Here is a 19,216-nt window from a genome sequence, read left to right as displayed (position 1 = left end):
GTGACCTGCTGCTGCTCTATTCTCCTGCATTTTGTTGGTGATTTTCACACTGTGCCCAGTGCCATCCTGGGGGTTCTGAGGAGATGCCCAAGGGCCTAGGTGAGGATTGATAAGGGTACAAAGTAGAGGAGGGAGCACTTGGGTTCCAGGCCCACCCACACATTAGCTCTGCTACTTTGCACTTTAAGTTGGCTTGGGGGAAATATACATACATACATACATATATTTAAAGAAGGGATTCTGTGGTTTAAAGTTTGAAAATACTGACTTATACTTTGAATAGCTTAGAGGAGGAATTTAGTTTTGGGGTTTTTTGTTTGTTTTTTAGGACCACACCCATGGCATATGGAGATTCCCAGGCTAGGGGTCAAATCAGAGCTGCACCTGCCAGCCTAAGCCACAGCCACAGCCACGCCAGATCCAAGATACGTCTGCAACCTACACCACAGCTCACAGCAACACCAGATCCTTAACCCAGTGAGCGAGGCCAGGGATCGAACCTGTGTCCTCATAGACACTAGTTGGGTTTATTAACTGCTGAGCCATGACAGGAATTCAGGAATATAGTCTTATGAATGACACAAAGGTCTATATCTTTATTCTCCAAAACATTAGCCATGATAATTAAATTAAAAAATTCAATTCAGTTCCTCAGTTTCACTAGCCATATTTCACGTACTCAATAGCCACATATGACTAGTGACTACTAATTTAGACAGTATAATATGAACATCTCCATCACTGCAGAAAGTTCTGTTAGACAGCACTAATCTATGGTTTATGTTATTTAAATCATAGGACTTGACTGACAGTGGCCATGTACTCTGTGCTATAATATGTTTGTGAGCTTAAAGGGTAAGCTGAGTTGCTCATAGTTGTAGACTCAGGTCCTAATCTTAACTTGCCTACTGGACTAGCTTCAGGTTCCCTCATCTGTCCCAGGGAGGTCTGGGCCACGTCAGAGGTTTCCACCTATTTCATCTCCAAGGGTCCCTTTGATTGTTATTGTGTTCCTTTGGACCCACACTCATGATTAAAAAAAAAACCAAACTGCTTTATTAGGTAATAATTGGCTTACCCTCCCACTTTTGTTAACCAGTGCTATTTATAACTATCAACAAAAATCTCTGATCAGTCTAAGATTACCAGCATTCTTATTTTGAGTTGAAGTAATTCCAGCCCAAAACTTAGAAAAGGGGCATTGTGGCTAGCTTAGCCTTATCTCTGGTAATCGTACAATTTCCATGTGGAGTTTTTTTTAACACTGAAAATAAGGTATGGATGACTCCTGTCTCTGCTACTACTTTCTTCCATCCTTAGGGTTTAAGGAGCCCAAGTTAGGAGTCTTCTGACTATATGATCAATTAAGATTTCTTTGAATTTTTGAAGAGATTATAGGTCCAAGGAGGGAGTGATCCCAAAAGTTCAATTTGGGAATTTAAAGAATCATTGAAAAGAAGCCAAATTATCAAATGCTCAAATCAAAGTAAAAATCTATAGTTAGACTTTGCAGTATAGAATACAGGATGGGCAGTGTGACTGCATTTTAAAAGTATATTTTGGGTAAGACTTCTGGGTATGGCAGAATCTTAAGAGGTTGGCAAATTCTCCCCCCCAAAATAAATTATAAAACTGGGAAAAATTATTTTTTAAAAAACCCAACAATTTAAGGGCTTTGGAAAACAACCAAAGGGAAACAACAAATTGAGAAACATTTCATCATGAAAAGCTGCTAAAATTCTATGCAAACATAATGAAAAACTGCGGCCTTCATTTCTGAAGCTGCTCTCTTCCCTGTGCCCCCAGCTTATTTAGCCTAGTAATTTTACCAGGGCAATTCTGGCTATGGTAACCAGTAGCCTCACTATCAGAAGGGGTGGATTTGATTTGGAATGGAAGGTGAAAATCCACACCCTGCAGTGTTGTCAGTAGAAGCAGCAAACTCCACAGGAACTGAAAAGGGAAACTCACAGCTCTGCTAGGATGAAATTGCAGTCCTGGTTGAAGTGAGCATCTGACAATCCAGAAATGTAAGAGGGAAATCCTAGAAATGAGAGAGCCATAGAAAAGCTATGTAATCTCTCCACATACCCCTGGCTGACCAGGAAACTATGTGTATATATACAGGGGAGAGTCAAGGATGCTGGAGGAAAATAAAAGTCAAGCAGCCTTGAAAACTGAACTTTGAATGAATTCCTCAACCCCCATACAAATCCATTAGCAGGAATCTTATAAACTTAAGGTGTTTTGAGCACAATCTCTGCCCAATCACTGGCTGACCACTAAACTATGCAAAGTGACAGCTTTCAGCCAGGCTAAAAAGTAAACATAAGAATTTAAAGGAAACAGGGAGTTCCTGTTGTGGCGCAGTGGTTAACGAATCCGACTAAGAACCATGAGGTTGCGGGTTTGGTCCCTGCCCTTGCTCAGTGGGTTAACGATCCGGCGTTGCTGTGAGCTGTGGTGTAGGTTGCAGACGCGGCTCGGATCCCGTGTTGCTGTGGCTCTGGCGTAGGCCGGTGGCTACAGCTCCAATTCAACCCCTAGCCTGGGAACCTCCATATGCCGCGGGAGTGGCCCAAGAAATAGCAACAACAACAACAACAAAGACAAAAGACAAAAAAAAAAAAAAAGAATTTAAAGGAAACAAATGCAAAATCAACTGAGCAGAGACATTAGTGGCCACACACTAGAGACAGATTCTGCTAATTAAGTACAAACAAGTTAATAAAAACCATAATAACTACCTCTGGAAAATAAATTAGAGACCAGAGTTGCTACAATGTATTATCTAAAATGTCAGGATTTCAACAAAAATTATAAGACAGGTGAAGAAACAGAAAATCTAATTCATACTCCAATATAAGTGTGACCCACACTCAGGGAAAAAAAGCAAACAATAGCAACTGATTCTGAGTGAGCTCAGAAATTAGATTTAGCAGGCAAAGATTTTAAAGCAGCTATTATAAATATGTTCAAAGCACTAAAAGAAATCATGCCTAAGAATTAAAGGACAGTGATAGTGATAGTGATTCAATAAATAGAAAATTTCAACAAACAGACATTATGAAAAATAATCTAGTGGAAATTGAGTTGAAATAGATACAGCTGAAATTTAATAATCTATGAGAGGACATTGAAGAAAGAATCAATGAATTTGAACAGAGATCATTAGAAATTATTCAATCTGAAGAACAGAGAGGAAAATGATTAAAGGAAAACAAACTCAGCCTCAGAGACTGGTGGCTTAACAATGAACATATCAATATATAGGTAACTGGATTCCTGAAGGCTAAAAGAGAGACAAGCAGAAAAATATTTAATGACATTTGGTTGAAAATTTCTCAAAATTGATGAAAACATTTATCTACAAACCTCAGAAGCTCAACAAACGCCAAGGAGAATAAATAAAAAGAGATCCGCATCTAGACACATCATAGTCAAAAGCCAAAGACAGGAGAAAAATTCTTGACATGAGTTAGAGAAGATGATTCACTGTGTACAAGAGAACAAGATGATTAATGATCAACTTCTTGTCAGAAACCATGAAGGCCAAAAGACGGCAGAATCATATGTTGAAATTGCTGAAAGAAAAAAAATCCTGTCAATCAAGAATTTTATATTTAATAAAACTTTTCTTTAATAATTAAAATGAAATGAAGATATTTCCAGATAGAGACTGAGAACTTGTTGCTAGCTGACCAGCCTTAAAAGAAATACTAAAGGAAGTTCTTCAGGCTGAAAGTAAGTGACACCAGGTGGTAACCTGAATTCAAAGAAAAAAATAAAGAACACAGGAAATGGTAAATATGAAGTACTTATAAATGTATTACTTTTCATCTCTTAATTTCTTTTAAAATCATAATATTTTGTAAAGTTATAATTATAACACTATTTTTAAGCTTATTAGGTATATGTATAATGTATAAAAGAGTGTAAAGGAAGGGCTGAAATGGAGTTACATTGGAGCTAAGTTGGAATTAAATCAGTATGAACTAGATTGTGACAACATAAGAAATACATTTTAATCCCTCGAGCAATCATTAATAGATATATTTTAAAAATAGTTTCAAAATCAGCAATAAAGATGTTACATTAAAATATTTGTTTCACACAAAAGAAGACAGTAAAAGGGCAAATAGAACAAAAAATCTGCAATATATAAGAATTAAACAGTAAAATGGTAGACATAATCCAATCCTATCAATAATTACATTGCTAACCATCCAATGAAAAGGCAGACACACAGGACATAAAACACAATCAAATAACATGCTGTCTATAAGAGACAAAATTTAGATTCAAAGATAAAAACAGACGGACAGTGAAAGAATGGAAAAATATTTACTTTGTAAGCAGTAATAATAAGAGAGCTGGAATATCTATATTAATATAAGACATGTAGACTTTAAAACAAAAAATAAACTGGAGATAAAGAGAGGAATTTCATAATGATAAAAAATGTCAAGACATCAGGATCTAATAATTAAGTGTATACAACTTAACAACAGAGCCCCCAAATATACGAAGCAAAAATTGATAGAATTGAAAGAAGAAATTAACAATTTCATAATTATAGTTAAGAGATTCCAATACCCAACTTTTGATAATGGACAGAATAACAGGACAGAAAATGAATAGAAGACAAAAACGAATGGTAGGGAAGAATTAAATTGAGCAGAACATACATTTTTTTAAAGTGCACAAGAAATATTCTCCAAGATAGATCATATGCTAGGCCATAAGACATCTAAATACATTTAAAATGATTGAAATTATTCAGAAGATGTTCTTTAACCACAATGGAGTTAAAGACCAACAGAAAGAAACATGGGAAATCTCCAGACATTTGAAGGTTAAACAATGCACGTCCAAATGACCCATGGACAAATGAAGAAGTCAAAAAGGAAATTTTAAAATATTATGGGGAGTTCCCATTGTGGCACAGTGGGAAAAAAATCTAACTAGTATCCATGAAAATGTGCGTTCGATCCCTGGCCTCGCTCAGTGGGTCCCGGATGCAGAGTTGCTGTGAGCTGTGGTGTGGATCCCACACTGCTGTGGCTATGGTATAGGCCAGCAGCTGTATCTCCAATTCAACCCCTAGTCTGGGACTCTCCATATATGGCAAGTGTGGCCCTAAAAAGGAAACAAAACAAAACACGGTATGTTAAAATTTATAGGATGCAGCTAAAGCTGTGGTTGGGTGCAATTTGTAACAATGAATATCTATGTTGAAAAAGAGGAAATATCACAAGTCAATTACATCAATGTTCACATTAAGAAATGAGAACAAGGACAAATGAAATACATAAGCAGAAGAAAGGAAATAACAAAGATCAGTGTAGAAATCAATGTTTTAAAACAAAACCAATACAGAAAATTAATTCAATTAAACCAAAGTATATATTTTGAAGTGATTTTAAAAAATCAAACCTTTAGCTAGACTGAAGAAAAATAAAGAAGACACAAATTATCAAAATCAAGAATGAAAGAGGTGGCATCACTACCAATCTGATAGAAATTCACAGGATTTTATGGGAATATCATGAAAGACACAAATTACCAATACTGATTCAAGAAACAGAAATTCTGTACAAATCTATAACATGTAAAGTAACTGAATTTGTAGTTTAAAACTTTAAATAGAGTAAAATCTAGGTCTAAATTATTTCACTGGTATAATAACTATAAATGCAGTATAACCTTTAAAAATTATAAATCACTATACTGTGCATCTGTAACTTACATAATATTATACATCAACTCTACTTCAACTAAAAAACCTAAACCAACACTACCTATTCTAGGTACTGCTCTGGGTGGTGGGAGGAGGGTGCTTTCCAGATGTAATTGAGGTCCCCAATCAGTTGGCTTTATTTTTTTTTCTTATTTTTTAATTTTGGTCCTTTTGTCTTTTAGGGCTGCACCTGCAGCATATGGAGGTTCCCAGACTAGGGTTCCAATCAGAGCTGTAGCCACTGGCCTACACCAGAACCACAGCAACGCCAAATCCGAGCCATGTCTGCAACCTACACCACAGCTCACAGCAACGCCAGATCCTTAACCCACTGAGCAAAGCCAGGGATGGAACCCACGTTCTCATAGATGCTAGTCAGGTTTGTTGACCACTGAGCCACAACAGGAACTCCTGAATCAATTGACTTTAAAAAAAAAAAAAAAAAAAGGAGATATTCTCAGCGGGTTTAATCTAACATACTGGGCCTTAAAAGATGCTAGGATTTCCCTGGTGAGAGAGTTTTAAAACATGAGAGGAATTTGAACTAAGGAAGTATTACAGACTGAACTATTTCTCTCCAAAATTTTTATGTTGAAGCCCTAACCCAGTGTAACTGATTTTGGAGGCAGGGGCTATAAGAAGGCAATAAGGTACCATGAGGTCCTAAGTATGAGGCCTTAATGTGATATAACTCAAGTCTTTATAAGAGGAAGAGACACCAGAGGCTATACCCCTCTCAGCAAGCACACAGAGAAAAGGCCATGTGAGGCCGCAGCAGAAAGGCAGACATCTACAAGCAGGGAAGAGAGGATCTCAGCAGCAAACAACCCAGAAGGTACCTTGATCTTGGACTTGAAGAACCAGGACTGTGAGAAAATAAGTTTCTGTTGTTTAAGCGACCCAGTCTGTGAGTTTTGTTGTGACAGCCCTAGCAGATTATTACAGAAAGATTCTCCACTGCAGGCTCTGAAGCCTGAGAGGGTCTTGTGACAAGGAATATGGAAAGTGGCCTCCAGCTGACAACCATCAAGGAAACAGGAAGCTCAATCCTACAGCTGCAAGAAACTGAAGTCTGCCTTAGTCAAGTGAGCTCAGAAGAGAACCTCAAGATCTGGATGAGGACACCTGGATATTTTAGTCCTATAAGAACCTGAGCAGGGAAAGCAGCCAGGCCATGCCCAGATGTTTGCCCTGCAGAACTGTGAGCTCATAAAGGAGTTTTAAATTACATAAATAAACAATTTCACTGGTGAATTCTACTAACATTTAAGGAGGAAATAATACCAATCCTATACAATCTTTTCCAAAATAAAGAAAAGGAAGACATGCATCTCACCTCAATTTATTATCCTGATACCAAAACTGTGACCAGCAAAGCCCATTAACAATTCCTGGGACATAAAAATAGGATCTGAATGACAAAGTTTAATCTTTTTTTCCTTTTCCTTTGTGCGTCCTCAGGTTTCACTTGTTCATAAGGTGCAGCACGCGGAGGCCTTGTACCATGCCCTTCAGACCAAGGTTTCTTGTGTGAAAAGGGTGTAAACAACGCTTCAGCTTGGTAGGCGTGTGCTGAGATGCTGTGGCCTGCACCGCAATCTGGAGCAGGAACAGCTGTACCGGCCCTGAGAGAACTCCAACCCCTCCCCAGTGACAGTGAGGGGGACTCTATGAAGCGCCCCACCCACAGCCTGTGCTCTGGAGTGCAAGTGCTGTACCTGGCCAATTTTTGATCAAAGGATAAAGATTTCCTTTGCTTCTGAACCAAACTCAATCTCATTCTACTGGCAAAAAGCACACCAGGTAGAAGGAAGGACACAAGAGGCTTGGAAACAAAACCAGAAAAAGGTATTACAAAAAATAAAGCTATAGAGTCAAATTCCTCATGAACATACATGCAGAAGTCCTTAACAAAATGTTAGCAAAACAAATAGTATAAATTAAAAGTTAATACATAACAAACAACACAGTGGGCTTCACTGCGGTAATCCAAATTATGAATAATATTATCTCTGGATGCTAGGATTATGGGTAGTCTGTTTTCCTATAAATTTTCAACAATGAATATGGTTTAGTTTTTCAACGAGAATTTAAACTTTTTTTTGCTTTTTTGCTTTTCAGGGCCACAGGGGTGGCATGTGAAAGTTCCCAGCTTCCCAGGCTAGGGGTGGAATCAGAGCTACAGCTGCTGGCCTACACCACAGCCACAGCAAGGCCATCTGAGCCACATCTGCAACCAACACTGCATCTTGTAATAATGCTGGATCCTTAACCCACTGAGTGAGGCCAGGGATCCAACCTGAGTCCTCATGGATACTAGTTGGGTTCATTACCACTGAGCCACAACAGGAACTCCTAAACATTCTTATTTAAAAGAAACACAAACAATTTTTCCTCCAGTATTTCCTGGAGTAGACAGTGAGTGGAAGAAACATGGATTTGGGTGAAAGAGTCACAAAGTAAAAACTTTTCTTACTTTCTACAAAGTAAAAGATCAAATGAAAGCAAGAAACAAAAAACAGTACACAGTAAATGTTTATACATGTGATACCCTCTCCTATTTCCTACAAGCAAGCAGGGGTCAAGCAGAGTTCTCATCAGAACCAGGGGCTGCTCAGCTCCTCCACCCCCGTCCTTCCCTATTTGATGGGGACTTTTGCATGTCAGCATGAATTAGGTTTTGTAATTTGCATGGCACTTAGTTCCTCTTTGAAGGAAAAGTGATGAAGTCATCCAAGTGGCAGTTTTTTTAAAAATGGTATGGCATGTGCAGAAAAGAGAAATTCCTAAATATTAATTCATTCCCTGTTCTTACCTGGGACCTTGAATGCTGTAAGTAAACAGTTGTTCTAGCACTAAATACTGAATTAGGTCATTGGGCTTTTGAGAAGGGTAGCCTTGGCTGATGGGAGACCAGTGCTGGCCAAACTCTGAAAGCACCTCTAGAGATTTTGTTTTACTATTTATAATTTTTATTTTTGGGGCTCTCCCACGGCCTGTGGAGTTTCCAGGCTGGGGATCTGATCTGAGCCACAGTTTTGACTTATGCCGCAGCTGTGACAACACCGGATCCTTTAACCCACTATGCCGGGGGTTAAATCCAACCTGCATCCTGTCACTGCAGAGATGCCGCTAGATTTTAAATTGAACTTTATTTCATTTTATATTTTGTTTTGCAGTTTGCAGAAGGGAATGGTGGTTGATTAACAGAGCGATTTCTCTCCTTACCAATCTCTTTCCCTGAAGCTCTGGCTCACAGCTCTCGTGACAACTTCTCCCTCGGTTTGCTCTGTGAGCAAGACTAAATCCTTTTCTACCTGGGTCCCAAACACTTCCCCACCTATTTGACAATGCCTCAAATGCCTTTAACAAAAAGGCTTTACTTTACTGCAGACAGAAGGTCTAAATTGCTAATAACATTAGGAGAGGAACAACCACGGGCTAATATTCAAACTAAAATGCAAACAACTGATAACTGGTTTTTTTTTTTTTGCCTTTTTGCCATTTCTTGGGCCACTCCCACAGCATATGGAGGTTCCCAGGCTAGGGGTCCAATCGGAGCTGTAGCCACGGGGCTATGCCAGAGCCACAGCAATGTGGGATCAGAGCCACGTCTGCCACCTATGCCACAGCTCACGGCAACGCCGGATCCTTAACCCACTGAGCAAGGCCAGGGATCAAACCTGCAACCTTATGGTTCCTAGTCGGATTCGTTAACCACTGCGCCACGACGGGAACTCCAACAGAGCTGTTTTAGAGAGCTGACTGCCCAGAGTGCAAGGTCCCTGAAAGGAGGAAAGAAGGCCCACACTTGGAAGCCATCTCTCCACCAGATGTCAAAGAGCAACTTTGAGTCCTTGGGGGCTCTGGGCTAAATAACAAATACCCAAGAATTCTATGATGCAACGTGGCTGACTTCATACAAATAATTACCAAATTTGCAACCCTCATTCAGGGCTCACAGCAAACAAGGTACCAGGAGCACCACATGCACCTTCCCAATCAAAAGTAGAAGGTGCCAGGTCTGAGTTATCAGGAGCAGTAGTTATATGAAGGATGCTGATACCAGGCAAGGAGCTTCTGCTAAGGCTGGAGGATGGCTGATCGGAAGCGGGCCATGAGACAAGAAATTGAGAGTGAGAGCAGTCTATTTACAGGCAGAGACAAAGGTGTGGGAAGCTCTGGTCTAGGGAAAGGGGAAAGGGTGCAGGGTGGCTGAGAGTGGCCTGGACAGGCAGATGAGGACTGGCCTTAGAGGAGGCTGCAGAAGCTCGCCAAGGGCAGGGCCTGGGTGTCAGCAATTTCCCTAGAGGCTGATTGGGTCAGTGAGGCCCTGACTCCCTTGGAGCTGCCTCTTTCCTGTCCTTTTCCTGTGAACCTGAAATACCACCCCCACCCATCTCAGAATCTGCCCTGCTTGGGTTTGGCCATGGCCAGGACACACATGAGGAACTTGAGTGTAAACCCCCTTAAGGCTTGAAGGTCAAGTCTTTCTATTCCCACCTGTGATGCACAGCTCCAGGGTCACTGTTGACAGATGCATGGCTTGTCTGCCACTTTCCTCTGCTTCCCACATCCCTGGTCTTGCACACATGTCTGTTTGCTGGGCTCTGCAGGCTCTTGTTGCATGACTTGGCATCTGGGCCTCACTCTTCAGGCACCCACCTAAAATTTCATTGAAGGCAATGTGATGTGGTGGGTAAGCAGGCAGACTCTGGTGCCTGATTGCCATTCACTGTGCGGTCATGGGCACCTAAGCGTTTCCTTTCCTGGGGAGAATAACCCAACCTGTCTACCTAAAGTTACGGTAAGAATTGAAAGAGTAATACATATAGAGCATTTGCTAATGCCTGGCATGGGGCACAAGGGTTGGCTTTTTCCTTTTTTTTTGTTGTTGTTGTTGTTGTTTGCTTTTTAGGGCCACACCCATGGCCTATGGAGTTTCCCGGCCTAGGGGTCCAATCAGAGCTATAGCTGCTGGCCTACACCACAGCCACACCATCTGCAACCTATGCCACAGCTCATGGCAACGCTGGATCCTTAACCCACTGAGCGAGGCCAGGGATCGAACCTGCAACCTCATCGTTCCTACTGAGATTCACTGCCACTGCGCCATGATGGGAACTTGGGCTTTTGCTCATTTATTTGTTCATTCATTCAACACATTTATATTGAGCACCCTCCTGCCACACGCTGCCTTAGGTGATGGAGACACAGGGTAAGTACAAAGAAGCGCTGTCTTTTACCCTCCAGTCTAAATAAGGGATGTTGAGACGCTAATCAAATAATTACACTGTATGGAGCTCCCATCGTGGTGCAGCGGAAATTAATCTGACAAGGAACCACGAAGTTTTGAGTTTGATCCCTGGCCTCGCTCAGTGGGTTAAGGATCCGGCGTTGCCGTGAGCTGCGGTGTAGGTCAAAGACACGGCTTGGATCTGGCGTTGCTGTGGCTCTGGTGTATGCTGGCAGCTATAGCTCCCACTCGACCCTTAGCCTGGGAACCTCCATAGCCGTGAGTGTGGCCCTAAAAAGACAAAAGACAGAAAAAATAATAATTATACTGTAATTACTGCAAATGTATTTAGTATGCACTATAAACTAGGTAAATGTATTATAAATGTGACAGAAAACAGTGCTGCAGAGAGGAGGTGTGTAGCACAGAGTGTGACAAGGAGTCTCTCAGGGAGGGGTGAAATGAGTGAGGAAGGATGAAGGGCACTTCAGTCCCTTGCTCTCACCTCCTCACTCAGCATCTTGAGATAACCACTGGCTACCCCTTGGACTGTGGTTCATGCAAAGAAACCCGTTAGCTTCTTGAACTAAATCAGTGCCCAGGATTAAATCAGGATATTATATAAACAGCAACCACCATAAAGTGTCAGGAAAACACAAATGCGATCTTGGCTCTTCCACCAGCTGTAGGACATGGGACAAAGCTCCATATTCAACTGGGCCTCAATTAACCAGCTCTGGAGTTAAACCACCACCATACACCCTACTCCCTGAGGTCTGTGGGAGCCCTGTCGCCTGAGGAGAGCCTGACTCTGTAGCAGGTGGAGGGAGCCTTGTTGGTTGAGTCCCAAGCAATTATGGGGAATATTTCAGACTCTTTCAGGGCCGTTAAGCTCAAAGTGACGAATCACAACAGAAGTGCTGAGAAGAATATAAAAAAACCAGTGACTACATTAGACATATTCAAAACTGTTCAGACTCTCAACTCAAAAATATGGCTCTATATCTTTGGGAGAATGCACAAGGAAGCAGTAACTGTGATGATCTTTGCGTGGCTGGGAGAAAAATAAGACTTATTTTCCATTGTCTTCTTTAATACTTTTTGAGCTTCTGTCTGTATCATTGAATTAGTCCCACGTATCTTTATAAAAATATAATAATTTGTAATTTATCATTAAAAATGTTAAATGGTGAGATGTTAAAATAGAACACTGTTAAAAGCCAAATTATTGGGTATAAAATATAAGATGCAATGGAGATGTTTTTGTCTTTAAAAAAGCTGTGGTGGAATTCCCACTATGGCGCAGTGGGTTAAGGTGTTGTCTCTGAGGCAGTGCGGGTTTGATCCCCAGCCTGGTGCAGTGGGTTAAGAAGCTGGCATTGCCACAGCTGTGGTGTAGGTCACAGGTGCTGCTTGAGTTTGATCCCTGGCCTGGGAACTCCCATATGACACAGGTGCAGCCAAAAAAGGAAAAAAAAAAAAAAAAAAAAAAAAAGCTTTGTCCTTTGGTAACCTTATAAAGCAAATGATTAAAGCAGAAGTTAAGAGTTCGTTTTCATTTTTTCATTCAACAAACACCTACCATGTGCCACTATTCTAGATCCTGGAGATATAACGGTGAACAAAACAGACCCTGCTTCAAATTTTCTTTCCTCATGCAGTTTAAATTTTAGAAGACCCAAGTTTTAGTCCTAAATATGTTACAAATTAGTTGTTTGACCTTAGAATCTATAGGCCTACATGTTCCCATTTTTTTTTGGCTGCTGGTGGCATATGGAGTTTCCAGGCCAGGGATCAGATTCCACCTGTGCCGCAGCTGTGGCAACACGGGGTCCTTTAACCCACTGTGACAGACCAAGCACTGAACCTGTGTCCTGGCACTGCCGGGACACAGCTGATGCTGTTGTGCCACAGCTGGAACTCCATGTTCCCATCTTTAAAACTGGCACTATTCAAGTTCTTAGTTTCAACCATGGACTTTGACTCTAAAAGGTCAATAGTGTAGAGTAGGGTAGGCGAGGCACTGTACTAGTTTTCCATGGCTGTTAACAAATGACCCCCAATTTAGTAGCTTAAGACAACACAAATTAATTTATTTACAGTCTGAAGGTCAGAAGTCTGACATGGGTCTCACGGAGCTAAAAGCAGGTGTTGGCAGGGCTGCATTCCTTTCTGGATGTTTTAAAGGAGCATCTCTGTTCTTGCCTCTTCCAGCTTCTAGGGGTCATCTGCATTCCCTGACTGGTGCTTCCCTTCCTCCATTCTCAAAGCCAGCAGCAGCAGGTCAAGTTCTTCTCCCGATGAACCCTATTTACCTCCTCTTCTGCCTCTTTCTTCCATATTCAGGGACTCTTGAGATGACACTGGGTCCACCCAGATAATCCAAGAAAATCTCCCTACTTTAAGCTTAGCTGATTGGCAGTCTCACTACATTTGTAATCCAAATTCCTTTTTGCCAGGTGACATCATCTATTCACAGATTCTGGAGATTAGGACTTGGACATCTTCGGGATGGGGCATTATTTTGCCTAATACAGATGTTACACAAACAATGTGAGTCAGCCCTTCTCTAACTTTTGAATAAGTCAAACCATTTAAATGAGCAAGCTGTTCTGGTTACCTATTTCTGTGTAACAAATCATCCTCAAACCCAGTGGCTTAAAACAACACAAATCATTGATTTTTCCACCCAAATCTGTCATTTGGACAGGGTTTGGTGGGATTCATCTTTGTTCCATGTGGTGTTAGCTGTGGCAGCTCAGGATCCACTTCCGGAGGGTTCACTCAATGACTGGCAAGCTGGAGCTGGCTCTCAGCCAGCAGCTCATCCAGTGCTTTTGGTCTGAGTCTTGCTGCCTCTCTTTTCATGGCTGCTGGGGCTTCCTAACAGCAGGGCAGTTGGGTTCTGAGAGGCATCGGAGGAAGCTACCAGGCTTCCTCTGACTTCATTTCAGAAGTTCTAGCCTGTCACGTGGGCCACATTTTTAATAAAATAAAGTGATTGCCTTCTTTACATTTTTAGCCAAGTGAGTCACTAAGGCCCTCTCAGATTCAAGGGGAAGCAAATTAGAGGCACCTCTCAGTGGGAGACATGCCAAAAAATTTGGGACCATCTTTATTCTACTGCACACACAAATAAAAACAAAGGCACACAAAAAAAGAGGAAAACCAGAGTACTGTCATATTTTATGTTGATAAACAGGAATATTTAAAAGCAAAACTAAAAATGCTACAATTTATTATATTATCCCATTTGTTTCTTAAAATTAAATATTTTTCTTCTACCAAAAATGTAGAAAGGAGGTGTCGTGGCTCAGCAGTTAACGAATCTGACTAGGATCCACGAGGATATAGGTTTGATCCCTGGCCTTGCTCAGTGGGTTAAGGATCTGGCATTGCCGTGAGCTGAGGTGTAGGTTGCAGATGCGGCTCAGAACCTGCGTTGCTGTAGCTCCGATTTGACCCCTTGCCTGGGAACCTCCATAAAAAGTGGGGGGAAAAAAAAAAAAAGGGAGAAAGGTCATAGTCCCAGAAAAATGACAGTTCTTTAAAACTGAGCAACTTTGCTTAGTGAGAAACTCACTATGTTGTACTTGTTTTTCTCATCTCTGCTTAGGTAGAAAACTAGGTCATGGGTAGGGTATCCAGATGGGCCTTGGGAAACCACCAGGCCGACGGCACGGGTGCCTCCGTGGTTGAGAGCAGCAGTGCGCTGCCGCCTCCTCGGCCTGGTTTGCAGCCAGACTGTCCACAACCTCATGTCCTGCTGGCTCTGGGGCCTCACTGCCCTGTTCCGTTTCCAGTCCCCAGGGAGCTGCCAACGGGCAAGTGGGCAGAAGGATCTGCTTGTTGGCTGAGGTTTGCCTGGGGGCCTCCACAACAGGGCTTTTTTTTCTGGCAGTGTCAGGCTCTCAGGCCTCAGCTTGGGCTTCTTCCAATGTGGCTTTTGCTCTGTGGGCTGGCCTCTTCTGATTCTGCAGGCCTGGACAAGGCAGAGATACAAGCAGCTCAAGGCATGGGAAGCCTGCCCAAGGCCACCGGCATCACCCTGTCTGAGTTTATCAGAGTCCCTGGGGGAGGATTTTGAGCACCAGCCCCCACCCTCTGTGAACTCTGACAGCTCTTGGTAGCGCCCACAGGTCCCACAATGGCACTGCTTTTCTGGATCAGCAGAGACCTTTGCTTGGTCTCTGCACCCTTGGTTCTGAGACCAAGGGTGCAGAGATCTCTGAGCCAAGCCAAGACTGTTTTTCTGCCTCACTCACCACAGCCAGACCTAGGAAGCGCACAGGGTCTGGCATCAGTGAGGCAATTCTTTAAAGGAAGGCTGGGGCTGACCTGTAGAAGGAAATCACCTATTTACAACCAGCTCCTCAGGTGGTTAGATGGCTGATTTCTTTCTTTCTTTCTTTTTTTGCTTCTTAGGGCCACATCTGTGGCATATGGAGGTTCCTAGGCTAGGGGTCCAATTGGAGATGCAGCTGCCGGCCTACACCACAGCTCACAGCAACACTGGATCCTTAACCCACTGAGCGAGGCCAGGGATCGAACCTGCAACCTCATGGTTCCTAGTGAGATTTGTTTTCACTGCACCATGACAGGAACTCCAGACGGCTGATTTCTGTAGCATCTCTGGCCTGCCCAGAGAAGTGTGTCAGAGGAGGCAGGAGACTGCAAGCCAGGGAGACCCATACCTTCTGGGTCTCGGCCTCTCTCCAAGGCCTCAGCAGGTCAGGGAGAGGAAGCCTGGCCCCCTTTACTTCACACTCGGCAGAGTGGGGACATTTCCAAAGTTCTCCACACGGAAGGAGGAGCCAGTGTTTATGTTCACCTTCTTCTTTTAGGTAAATAGAGAAATGACCTCAGATTGGACTTGTGATTGTTGCAGGGCCCAGCAGCAAGGCCAGGTGAGAATCCTGGGACTGGAGATACAAGAAATGTAGCCAATATTCAATTCACAAGTCACTAGGTTTCTGGTACACAATTAGCCCACAACACAGGTTTGTCAAAGTAGGGGAAATAGAAATGGGGTAACAACCACTCCAAGAAGCCCAAGAAGGAGGGATCTCAGCAGAGGCAGCAGTTTCCAGTCCAGCAGCGGGTCCAGGATAATCGTGAGTGGGAAGAAGTCACCCTCTACCCCACAGAGCCTCGGGCAGTGCTCCCCCTGCCCCCCACCCGCTGGGGCTCTCAGCATCAGAGTCAGGTCCTCCAATGAAGAGGCTTTAGACTCTGGGTTTACTGGTCTCTTTTTAAGGAATCCGCCAGTAGGGTGTAAAGGTTATCCCCTGGGGTGGGGGGTGGGGGCTCTTATCTCTATCAGTTGCTCCTTCTGTTCCAGGGAAATCTTTCTGCAAATGTTACCAAATACATTCCTTAGTTACCAAGTAAACACCCTTAGTTTATTCTAAGAGTGTCACTCTAAGACGCCTGCAGTCCTACAGCAGGAATTTTAAAATGACTAACGTGCAAGTTCACATTGGCTACTGTGAGTCCATTTTGAACTATGGAACAGCAGCTTAAATCCTATGTTTCACACAAAATGAGTAGGAATCATAAAAGTAATCTCATTGTAACACAAAGGTCTTCTTGGAATAAAAGGGCAAACTAGAAACCAGTCATTGTCTATTCAAGTGTCTGGGAAAGATGTCTCATTTTAAATGACAGGTGTGGTGAGGGAGTGAGAGCACACCCCCTTGGGTGTCCCCAGCTTGGGACATCAGGGAGTGGGATTAAGGGTCAACCTCCACATCTAGCGATGCCTTTAAGAAGCAGGTCAGCTGAGCACAGGCGGGTACAGAGCCCTCTGTTTGCAATTAGCACAAAGAGCCAATTCAACAGTCCGCAAAGCTCATCCTCCATAATAGTCCTAATTAGAAACATTATACATAAGGAGGGGAAACAATTTACATGGACTCCAGCATGAGCTCATGTCAATAGAGTTGTTTGTTTTTCAACCCTGAGGCTCTAGACGCACACAGTTTCAAAAAAATAATGCATATGTATTTTAAAGCCTGATATTTTCAGACACTCTAGAAAAATACGGCAGCAGCAATATGTTGTGGCAAAAATGACCTCAATCATGACTTTCCTCCCCCTTCCTTCCTTCGCTCTCTGTACTGGTGAGTGTTAGAATTTTGTTAGTAGCTTACTATTTCAAAAAAATAATTTACAACCTGTTCTTTCTGCTCTGTTCTTGCATAACCTTGAAATTTAAACATCTTCTGTCTGCTCTTTGTCTTTTTCCACCAGGCAGACCCTGATGATGTTTCCCTTGCTTACGGAGCAGAAATCAGCATGCGTTTCTGTTTAGCAGTGATGCTGCCCAGAGGAACAGTTAAGTCAGCACGTTACTTGTGTTAACAGTGATGTTACTTAACCGTTGCTAGGGGAGCCAGAGAGAAAAGACAAAGAGCATAAACTACAGCATCTTACTGACATTTTACCATCATTGCTCTTCTCTCTTCCCTTTGAGCAGGTTTTTGTTTTTGTTTTTAAATTTTCTCTGCATTTTCTCCGTCTAGAAGTGGAGAATTCTCCATCCTGGCTTTGGGAAGAGTCACAGGGAACCTTATCAAAACCTCACTCTCAGTTCAATCCCACCCCCTACGCCTCTCTTTTTTTCTGCCTTCTGCTCCCTTTCCCTGACTGTACCCATAAAAAAGCTGGTGGATATGTACATAGTCTGTGGGTCCACATTGCCTGAGTTTGAATCCTGGCTCTTGGTCCTGTGATCTTGGGCCACTTGCTCACCCTCTCTGAGCATGTTTCCTCCTCAGTAAGATGGGGGATATGCTGGTTCCCTCCTCACAGTATTGTTTTCAACATTAAATAATTCCAGCATTAAATGGCTTGTTAAAAGCTGAGAATAGAGTAAGAATGGGATAAACCCTGTTTATCTCGTCATCAATATTCTCATGGTTTTCCAGATTTTCTTGGTGGCTGGTCCTCGGTGAAACTGTGATAATGGAGGTTAGCAGTGTGCCCTGAGCACAAACAGTTCAATAAACTCCATGTGATGAGTCCATTTGTAATTAGCGCCCAAAACTGTGCTGAATATAATGAATTGTTCATGGTTTGGAAAGCACATCAGGACCATCCCATGTTCTGGGGTTTCTCCTTTTTTTTTTTTTTTCTTTTTGGTCTTTTTAGGGCCAACTCACTGCATATGGAAATTCCCAGGCTAGGGGTCGAATTAGAGCTGCAGCTGCCAGCCCATGCCACAGCCACAGCAATGCCATATCCAAGCCTAGTCTGTGACCTACACCACAGCTCATGCCAATGCCGGATCCTTGACCCACTGAGCAAGGCCAGGGATTGAACCTGTATCCTCATGGATATTAGTCAGTTTCTTAACCCACTGAGACACAACAGGAACTGCCTAGGGTTGCTGTTTTCAGAAGGCCTGGTAGGCATTCTACGGCCCTCTGAAGAGGTGAAGACTAATCAATGGACAGAATGTCACTCCAGCCCAGCTGAACCCTGCTCCCTCCTTCCTGCCCAAATTGGAGCCTTTTCCTGTGGATTGAGATAAAAAGTCTCTGGAGGCATCACCTCAGGGTGTGGGTGCTGTGTGGGATGTATTAAGTAACACCCAGTAAATCTGCCTTGAAGACAATGGTTGAAATTGTTCTTTCAGTTGGATACCAGAGATATTTTGCCATAGGCCCTTCCATGCTATTATCTATGTGAAAACAAGCTTCACTTTTAGACTCTGCTTAATTCAACAATCCCTGAAAATTTACAAGTTCATAAAAGAAGTTAAAATAATTACCAAGGTATGTACAGATGTCTGTACATGCACATAATGTGTATTTCCCCAGGAGGATCTTGTCCTGGCCCCACCTTCTCCTCTGCCCTGGGAGCCCAGCTTAGCCCAGAGGAAATGCAGGTGTAGGTGAAAGGTTAAAAGGTGCAACTGAGTGGCTCAGATCATTGCCCAGCTCCCAACCAAAGAGCAGTCGCAAGTAACTCCAAGCACCAACACTACACTCACAGTACAAAGACAAGTTCCGTTCCTTTGTGCTGCCTGGAGCCTTTGCCAGATCTTAGGTCACGTTGCCCGGAACCGTGTGGTCCTGCAGTGAAAGGCCCCATTGTGATGACTAATCAACAAGGCAAAGCCAAGGTTGCCTCATGCATCAAAACCTGGAACATCCTGACTTTTTACGTGCTGAGAAGTGTGTGCTTAGTATTGTGTTCAAGTAAATGGGGAGGGGGCATTTCCTTTAAAAATACTT

The sequence above is a fragment of the Phacochoerus africanus genome, chromosome 2 (genome assembly GCF_016906955.1).
Source record: "Phacochoerus africanus isolate WHEZ1 chromosome 2, ROS_Pafr_v1, whole genome shotgun sequence".
Lineage (NCBI taxonomy): Eukaryota > Metazoa > Chordata > Mammalia > Artiodactyla > Suidae > Phacochoerus > Phacochoerus africanus.
This window is presented reverse-complemented; position numbering follows the sequence as displayed.